A 10,460-nucleotide genomic window follows, 5' to 3' on the forward strand; every position below is an offset into this window, starting at 1 on the left:
ACAATAACAATTATTGGCAAAGGTGCAGAGAAATGGGAAAACTCATAAATTGCTGGTGGGAATGTACATGGTACCACCACTTTGGAAAACAATTTGGCAGTTTCTTAAAATGTTAAATATAAGTTTACCATATGACACAGTCATTACTGTCCAAGGTCAATACCCAAGAGGGATGATTTTTTGTGAGGGAGGGGGTTCTTTTTAGGTAGCTATTCTGTTTCCCAAGGCCAAAAATATATCCTCTGACATTTTCTTCTGTTTTTAGTTTGATTATAAACTGACAATTAAGTTCACAAACTTGTTGCAATGATTTTTCTAACCTTTTTAGACATCAGAGGGATTATCCATTATGAATTTGTACCAACTGGACAAACAGTTAGCCAAGTATACTATTTGGAAGTGCTGAAAAGGTTCTGTAGAAAAGTTAGACGACCTGAACCTTTCGCCAACAATTCATGGCTCTTGCTTCACAATGCACCAGCTCACCCAGCACTGTCTGTGAGGGAGTTTTAGCAAGTAAACAAATCACTGTATTGGAACACCCTCCCTACTCACCTGATCTGGCCCCCAATGACTTCTTTCTTTACCCAAAGAGAAAGGAAATATTGAAAGGAAGGCATTTTGATGACATTCAGGACATCAAGTGTAATATGACAACAGCTCTGATGGCCATTCCAGAAAAAGTGTCCCAAAATTGCTTTGAAGGGTGGACGAGGCACTGGCTTCGGTGCATAGCTTCCCAAGAGGGGTACTTCGAAGGTGATCCTAGTTATATTCAGCAATGAGTTATGTAACACTTTTCTAGGATGAACTCGCGAATTTAATTTTTTGACCTTGTACATATGCTTATATACTAGGAGTGCCAAAAAAAAGTATACAAGTGGACACTTTGTTCAACGTTGCTCAAGCAGTAGTTCACCATAATGAGAAGTGTCTGGGCATTGATGGTAACTACTTTGAGTACCTCTTGTAATTGCAGAAGTCAAACATGACTTGTATTCATCCTTATTTATCAGTATATATTGAGTATTATAATTTGAATACAGTTTTCCTTTCTTAAAACGTGTACACATTTTTTGGCACCCTCTGAATATATTATTATTAGGCTTAGTCTTTATATTGTTATAAGGATAATATATGAATTTCTGAAATTTATTTTTGTTTGTGATATGAGTTGATGATCTACCTCTTTTCCAAATGGATAGCCAATTATTTTAATATCATTTACTGAGGAGTCAATCTTTCCCTATTGATTTAAAATATTGTGTCTATCATATACCAAATTCCCACATATGTATGGGTTAGTTTCTAGACTCTATTTTTTTCCTACGGATTTGTTTACCTAATCCTGAGTCAACACCACACTTATTTCATTATTGTAACCTTATAGTATGTCTTGATATCTTTTGGGTAAAATCTCTTTTTTATTTTTATTTTTTTAAAATAGTCTTGGTTCTTTTAGGGGTAGATGTGTTGAATCAATCTGTTCTTCTTTTTAAAATATACAACAGCTTTATTCAGATAATTTACATACAATACAATTAACCCTGTTCAAGTGTACAATTCATGATTTTTAGTATATTCACAGTTATGTCCCACAATCAAGTGGAGGTAGTAAGTAACCAGTTGAATATGTAAGTCTGGAGTTTAAAGGAGAGGTCGGGGCTGGGGAGCTGAAATGAACAACCTTGGGTTGTTTCCAGTTTGGGGCTACTACAAATAAAGCTGCTATAACATTCATGTATAGGTTTTTGTATTTTCATTTTTTTTTTGGGATAAATCCCTAAGAGTAATTTCTGGGTTACATGGCAACTACATGTGTAGTTTTTTAAAGAAACTGGTAAGTACTTTCCAGAATGGTGTAACATTTTATATTCCTACCAGCAATGTAGAAGTGATCCAGTTTCTCTGCATCCTCAGCAGCATTTGGTGTTATCACTATTTTTTATTTTTGCTCTCCTGATAGGTGTGTAGTGATATCTTACCTTGGTTTTAATTTGCATTTCCCTAGTGGCTAATGATATTGAACACCTTTTCATGTGTTTATTTGCCATTCACATAGCCTATTTCATAAAATGTCTGTTCATGTCTATTACCTATTTTCTATTGGATTTTTTATTTATTTATTTTTTATTGTTGAGTTTTGAGACTTTTAAAATGTGTTCTAGATAGTAGGCCTTTATCAGATATGTGATTTGCAATATTTTCTCCCTGTCTCTGGCTTGTATTTTCATCCTCTTTAGATGGGCTTTCATGGAAGTTCTTGATTTTGATGAGTACTAACTTATTAATGTTTTTATTGTGTGAGGTGTGATTATTTTGTCATGAACATATATCTTCTGAACTTGTCATTATTCCTTAGGATAATTTTCTAAAGTGACTTCGAGGAAGGATTTTAAACATGATATAAAAGGAATATATCTTAAAGGGATAGATTGGCATATTTAATAGTATACAAAATTTAAAACGTGTATAGTAATTGTTAAGAAATAAATAATTTTTAAAATAAAATTTAAAAGACAAATACTATCTAAGAAAATTATACACACAGACGCACACAGACACACACACACACACACACACACACATACAGAGGGTGCCAAAAAATGTGTACACATTTTTTTAAAAAATGTTTTATTGGGGAATATTAGTGTGTTTTTCCAGGATCCATGAGCTCCCTGTCAAGTCATTGTTTTGAATCTAGTTGTGGGGGCGTAGCTGAGCTCCAGGTCAAGTCTGTTGTTTTTAATCCAGTTGTGGAGGGCGCAGCTCACTGGCCCATTTGGGAATCGAACTGGCCACCTTGGTGTTGTGAACACTGTGCTCTAACCATGGAGCCAATTGGCCACCCCAACATACACATTTTAAGAAAGGAAAAAAGTATTAAAATTGTAATACTCAATATATACAGATAACAAAAGATGAACACAAGTCAGGGGTATATATACTTTTGGCATATATATAAATTTTATACATGTATGAAATTTAAATATATATGTACATTTTAAATATATATAATATTTAAATATATATAAATTTTAAATATAGATGTATGTCAGTCACAATGTGAATACCCTTCATACCTAAAGAGCCTTTATAAATTAACAAGAATGAAGTGTATTGGTGCTTGCTGAGGAGGAGCCTCCGCCTTTGCTGCGGCCGCCCCACCGCTACCGAGGCTGAGCGGATCCTTTAGCGTCGCGCCGCCGCCACCCGCCTGCCTCGGAGTAGCTCAGGGCCCGCCCGTCAGCGTCCAGATTTTTTAAAAATACAATGTCTAATGGTTATGAAGACCACGTGGCCGAAGACTGCAGGGATGACATCGGGAGAACTAACTTCATCGTAAAGTACCTCCCTCAGAACATGACCCAGGATGAGTTGTGAAGTCTGTTCAGTAGTATTGGTGAAGTGGAATCTGCAAAACTTATTCGGGATAAAGTCGCAGGACACAGCTTGGGCTATGGCTTTGTGAACTACGGGACTGCAAAGGACGCAGAGAGAGCAATAAACACACTGAACGGCCTGCGGCTCCAGTCCAAAACCATTAAGGTTTCGTATGCTCGTCCGAGCTCAGAGGTCATCAAAGACGCCAACCTGTACATCAGCGGGCTCCCCAGGACCATGGCCCAGAAGGACGTGAAGGGCATGTTTTCTCGGTTTGGGCGAATCATCAACTCCCGGGTCCTTGTGGACCAGACCACAGGTTTGTCCAGAGGGGATGCGTTTATCCGGTTTGACAAACGGTCGGAGGCAGAAGAGGCGATTACCAGTTTCAATGGTCATAAACCCCAGGTTCCTCCGAGCCCATTACAGTGAAGTTCGCAGCCAATCCCAGCCAGAACAAAAACGTGGCGCTGCTCTACCAGCTGTACCACTAGCCAGCTAGATGGTTCGGAGGCCCCGTTCGTCACCAGGCACAGAGATTCAGGTTCTCCCCTCTGGGTGTAGATCACATGAGTGGGCTTTCTGGTGTCAGTGTCCCCGGCAACGCGTCTTCAGACTGGTGTATCTTCATCTACAACCTTCGTCAAGATGCCGATGAGGGAATCCTCTGGCAGATGATTGGCCCCTTTGGCGCAGTCACCAATGTGAAAGTGATTCGCGACTTCAACACCAACAAGTGCAAAGGTTTTGGTTTTGTGACCATGACAAACTATGAAGAAGCCGCGATGGCCAAAGCAAGTCTGAACGGCTACCGCCTGGGGGACAAAATCTTACAGGTTTCCTTCAAAACCAATAAATCCCACAAATAACTCGCTCATGCTTTTTTTGTACGATATAGATAATTCAGAGTGAAGAAGTTGAAACTTTTTTGTTAGTGTACAACTCATTTTGCACCAATTTTCACAAGTGTTTGTCTTAGTCTAAATGAAAAGTGAAAAGGTTTTTACACTCTGGAATGCAACCGACATGTTCAAATGTTTGAAATCCCACAATGTTAGACCAATTTTGAGTGTCTTAAGTTATTTCCTTTAAAATATATATTAAACAAATCTAAGCAGACTGCATTGACTAACCAGTCCCTCGGGATGGTGGTGAAACTGAAGCATGCTTTAACTTCTACAACTGTCTAACACTCGTTTCATTCGGTGTCTCCACAAACTGGATGAAAAAAATAGAAGTGACCTTTTAGTTTTTGTTTTTAAACTAAACATGTTAGACACATGCTGAGTGTGTGTTTTCTCAACGGCTTCAACATTTTAAGTGATTTCTGCTTTGGTTGACATGACATTGCTTCCCCAAGCAGGTCCCGTTGCCACCTCCTGCTCACTCAGCCCCGGGCTCTGCCGAGTGGTCCTGGCAGTGTCCTCGGGCCCTTCTGACATGAGCCACCATTGGGGAGAGGGTGGGGCCACACTCCAGGCCAGGCTCTCCAGAGGAGGACACAAGAACATGTTTCATAAGCCCAGGCACCAATGGGAACGGACCAAAGAGTTTCTGGGAAACTCCATATATTCCCGAGTCAGATCTAAGCTCCAGGCACGCCTGGAGATATGTCGCTACTCTGACATCCCGAAGTCCTCTCCACACATTGCATGCACAGTGCCCCCCACACCGGATACTGTTCACAATCATTTCTCCACTTTCCAAGAGCATTTAACATAGCTCGAATGCGTAAGACAGCTCTATGTTTTAATAACACAGAAACATTTGAGCATTGTATTTCTCGCATCCCCTTCTCATGAGCGCTAGACTCTTTTTCTATTTTAGTCCGATTTTGTTTTGAAATTTTGCTTTCGTATAAACACTCAGCAGAAAAGTACTTCTTGCCAGTATCTAACAACAACAACAACAAAACAACAACAACAAAAAAGAACCCACCTTTGATTTGTAGTTTTAAAGATTAACCCTCAAAGTTCTCTTCATAACTGCTTTGACATTTTGGGTTGTTCTGTTCTGTTAATTTTCTTTGCTTTTTTGTGTTTTTGTTTGTTTTTACTTTTGCATTCAAGACCATTAAATTTGATTTTGTTTTGCTTGGGAAAAAAAAAGAATGAACTGTATTAGTATTCATTTATTGCATGATGTAGAAGACATAATTAAAAGTAAACTAACCCAACTTCTGCTTTTATCCATGAAAGATTGTATGGTGCAGACTTGTCTAGATATTGAGACAACAGACAGTGTAGGACTTGGATCCTCAAAAGAAGGAAAACAAATGAGGAAGAACCCTATGTAACTCAGATTTTTGCCTAGAAGCAAACTCAGTACTATGACACAAGGAGGTGCAACTTGTTTGGATGCTGCTTTGAAAAAAAATCTCTAAAAGACATTTTTAGGAGCAATTGAGGAAATCTTAATATCGATTGAAAATTAGATGGTTTAGTGATTGTTAATGTTCTTAGTTGTGGTAATAGATCTTTAGTTATGTTGAAAATGTCCATACATTTAGGAGAAGCATGTTGAAGTACTCAGGATGAAGTGATATGATGTCTGCAACTTACTTTCACATAGTTTATTTTTTTAAATGTAGCCATTGTACCTATATAGGCAAGTGAAATATGACAGAATGCTACCAATAACTGAATCTGGAGATCATGATACCATTCCTTCAATTTTTCAGTATGTTATAAAGTTTTCCTAATAATCTGTGGGTGGGGGGAGTGTCATTTTTATCCCCCTTCCTCCTTCCTGCTCGCTGGAATGCAGACATGATGGCTAGAGCTCAAGCAGTCTTTTTTTTTTTTATGTACAATTGCCTTTTAAAAATAACAGCTTTATTGAGACACAATTCAGATGGTATTAATTCACTTATTTAAAGTGTATAATTCAATGGATTTTAGTATATTCACAGAGTTGTACAGCCATCACCAAATCAATTTTAGAAAATTTTCTTCAATCTACCTCCCTCAAAAAACCCCTCATACCCATTAGCAGTCACTCCCATTTCCCCTCAACCTGCACCCCAGTCCTAGGCAACTGCTGTTCTACTTTCTGTTTCTATGAGTTTGCCTAGTCTGAACATTTCATATAAATGGAATCATACAATGTATGACTTTTTTTTGTGACTGGCTTCTTTCACTTCACATAACATTTTCAAGGTTTATCCATGATGTAGCATGTAGCAGTACTTCATTTTTATGACTGAATAATATTCGATTGTAACATTTTATTTACGTATTTATCAGGTGATGGATATGTGGGTTGTTTTCACTTTTGGGCTATCATTAATAATGCTGCTATGAATATTTGTGTAAAAGTTCTTATGTAGACACGTATTAATTTATCTTGCAATTGCCGGGCCATATGATAATTATGCTTACCATTTTGAGGCACTGCAAAACGGATTTCCACAGCAGCTGCACTATTTGACATTCCCACCAGCAATGTATAAAGGTTTCAGTTTCCCCACATGCCACCAGCACTAGTTATTATCTGACTTTTTTATTATAGCCATCCTAGTTGGTGTGAAGTGGAATCTCATTGTGGTTTTGATTTGCATTTCCCTGAAGGCTAATGATGTTGAACATCTTTTCTTATGCTTATTAGCTATTTGTATTTCTTTGGGAAAATGTCTATCGTATAATTTGCCCAGTTTTAGTTGTCTTTTTAATTATTGAGTTAAAAGAGTTCTTTATACTTTTTGGAAAAAAGTCACTAATCAGATTTATGATTTGCAAATATTTTCTTCCATTTTGTGGATTGTCATTTCACTTTCTTGACGGTGTAATTTGAAGAACAATTTTTAAAATTTTTGATGAAGATCAATTTATCTACTCTTTTCTTTCATTGTTTGTGGACTTGATGTGATATCTAAAAAATTTTTCCTAATCCAAGTTCACATAAATGGTCATTTTGAACTATGAGGCAGGAAGCTAAGGATCATGGGGACATGAGGACAGGAGAGTAAAATCATGGGTCTCTGATTACTATGAAGCTGCATGCTAGCCATGGACTGCAAAACTCTGGATTTATTTTACATGAGAGTGAGATAAAGTATTTTATTTTTAAAAATCAAGAGCTTCTGTTCTGTAAAATATAGCATAGAATGGAAGACCAGAGTATAAGAAGATATTCAGAAACACATATAACTGACATTGATTTTGTATCCATAATGTACAACAAACAAACTTTTATAAATCAATAACAAAAAGACAAATAATCCAGTAGAAAAGTGGGCAATAGACATGATGTATTTGACAGAAAAGGAAATGTGTGTAGACAATTAATATATTTAAAAAAATGCTCAAACTTATTAGCAGTCATAGAAAAGTAAATTTCACACTCACAAAAATAACAAGATTTTAAAAGTCTGAACTGTCAAGTGTTAGCTATGATACGAAGCAATGGGAAATCATATGCTGCTTGAGGGAATGTAAATTTGTATAATCATTTTGAAAAACAGTGCTTTGGAGATCCCTATGAGGTTAATGAATAGTTGTAGTGGGAGTAACTGAACAAACAATATGAAAAGATGGTAGGATGTGATTAGAAATTGTAAATGCGATGTTTGAATTCATGATTTAGGAGGCAGAGAAGTTTGAGTGATGACAAACTACAAGATGTGACCTTGAGAGTGGTTGGCTAAAGTGGAGGATTATTCATTGAAGATAATGAGGCAAGTCAGTCTGGGTCCAATCAGGACAGAGAAACCACAGAGAGATCTGAAAAGAAAAAGTGTAACATAAAGAATTATTGGGGCAGATGTTTAGCTCAGTTGGTTAGAACACGGTGATCTTATCAACAAGGTTGCTGGTTTGATCCTCGCATAGGCCACTCTGAGTTGCACCCTTCACAACTAGATTGAAACAACTACTTGACTTGGAGCTGATGTGTTCTGGAAAAACACACTTAAAAAAATTATAAAAGAAAGAAAAAAAAGAAAGAATTATTGAGGCTTCCCGTTAAGATGGAGGAGTAGGTTAATGCAGTTCTTGCCTCTTTTCACGACCACCTCAAAATTACAACTAAACTATAAACAACCATAATTGAGAATCACCTGAAGTCTACCTGAACAGAAGTCCTATAACTAAGGATATACAGAAAAAGCCACTTCAACTGGTAGAAAGAGAGGAGATGTAGAATGGTCTGATCCCACACTCATGTGTGGCAGTTAAAAATTGGGAGTGTTATCTCAGCTGCAGGGGTACCCCCTGAGGAACAAGGGGTCCCAGCCCACACCAGGCTCCCAAGCCCAGGGTTCCAGTGTCGGGAAGAGACATCCCCACAACTTCTGGCTGTGAAAACCAGTGGCGATTGTGGCTGAATGAAGTAGAGGGCGTCCGGAGTCCCAGGCAGTCCTCTTAAAGGACCTGTGCATAGACTTATCCGATGATGGACTCACTCTCTCTGAGCTCCAGCACAGGGGCAGCAGCTTGAAAGGTGCCAAGGACATATGGAGAGGAACTGAATTGTCTGGAATCAGGGTGAGGGCTGGAGGGAAATCTTCCTCCCAGACAGAAGTGCTGGCAGGAGCCATTGTTCCTAGGTTGAGCCCTCCCTCTACCCAACCTACACATGCATGTGGACACTGTATCTGAGTCTCGATCAACATGGGTAACACCATTTGCTCTGTTCTGGTGATTCTCTGAAACCCCGCCCCACCCAACTTTCAGGTCCACCTAAGCCACTTCCAGTGGCTTTTCCATACCAAGGGCCTGTGTTGGCTCATGCTACAGACTTTCCTAAAATCTTTCAAAGGTTCACAAACCCCAAACAAGCATCATCTTTTTCTGGTGTGTCCTGTACCTCTAGTTAACCAGGCCCAAGCCCGGCATTAGCAGCAGCCAGCCTCGATTCACAGCTTAGTCTCTCCCAGGTACCTTCAAGCCCAGCACAAGTGGCAACCACCTGCAGACCACTTTGGAGCTGCTACCAAGTGTCCCCAGGCAGGGCACAGGCAGCAGCTGAACTTGGCTTGTCTCAGAGCATTTCCAAACAGGCCCCAGAATCAACATACCTGGTGGCCAGCTTCAGGCAACACCAGAGCACCACCCAACCAACCTCACAAACGAAAAACCCAAGGGCTGACTGAGCAGGCATCAGAGCTCCGCTAAAGCAAATCCTGTGCCAGAGGATCAGCCCCTGCACAACAGCTCCTCACTGTAGTCACAGCCAGTCCTCACAACCAATCAGCCTGGAGGTCAATCCTTCCTATTGATGTGCTAAAACAATCAAGGCTCAACTCAAACAGGAAGGCACACACAAAACACACAAGGGAAGCACCTGGCTCAGGTGACAAAGGAGACTGCATGACTGAGTCCCACAGACACTTACTACATAAGGCCACTCTACCAAGATGGAGACACACAGAAGCTCTACCTAATACATAGAAGCAAACACAAGGAGACAGCCAAGTGAGGAGACAAAGAAACATGTCCCAAATGAAAGAAAAGGAGCAAACTCCAGAAAAAGAACTAAACTCAATGGAGGCAAGCAATCTTCCAGATACAGAGTTCAAAACACTGGTTATAAGGATTCTCAATGATCTCAAGTAAGAACTTCAAAAAAGAGATAGGAAACATAAAAATGGAGATAGAAAAACATAAAAAAGAACTGATCAGAAATGAAGAATACAGTAGCTGCAATAAAGAATACATTAGAAGGGATCAGCAGTAGATTAGATGAAGTAGAGGATTAAATCAGTGATTTGGAAGATAAGGTATCAGAAAACACCCAATTATAACAGCAAAAAGAAAAAAGAATCCAAAAAAAATGAGGATGGTTCAAGGGATTTCTGAGACAACATCAAGCATACAAACGTTCACATTATAAGGGTACTAGAAGGAGAGAGAGCGCAAAGAATTGAAAACCTATTTGAAGAAATAATGATGGAAAACTTCCAAAACCTGGTGAAGAAAATATACATACAAGTCCAGGAAGCACAGATAGTCCCAAACAAGATGAACCCAAAGAGGCCCACACCAAGACACATCATAATGAAAATGCTAAAGGTTAAGGACAAAGAGAGCATCTTAAAAGCAGTAAGAGAAAAGCAGTTAGTTACCTACAAGGGAGTT

The 10,460-nt window shown here is 38.9% G+C and overlaps 1 pseudogene across 1 annotated transcript; it reads left to right on the forward strand.

The window, feature by feature from the left end:
* The first annotated feature begins 3,273 nt into the window (after window positions 1–3,273).
* LOC308494833 (ELAV-like protein 1) lies at window positions 3,274–4,253 on the forward strand (annotated as a pseudogene). Its single transcript has one exon. The product of its transcript is annotated as an ELAV-like protein 1 (transcript).
* The last annotated feature ends 6,207 nt before the right edge of the window (window positions 4,254–10,460 follow it).

Source organism: Rhinolophus hipposideros (genome assembly GCF_964194185.1).
Source record: "Rhinolophus hipposideros genome assembly, chromosome: X".
Taxonomy (NCBI): domain Eukaryota; kingdom Metazoa; phylum Chordata; class Mammalia; order Chiroptera; family Rhinolophidae; genus Rhinolophus; species Rhinolophus hipposideros.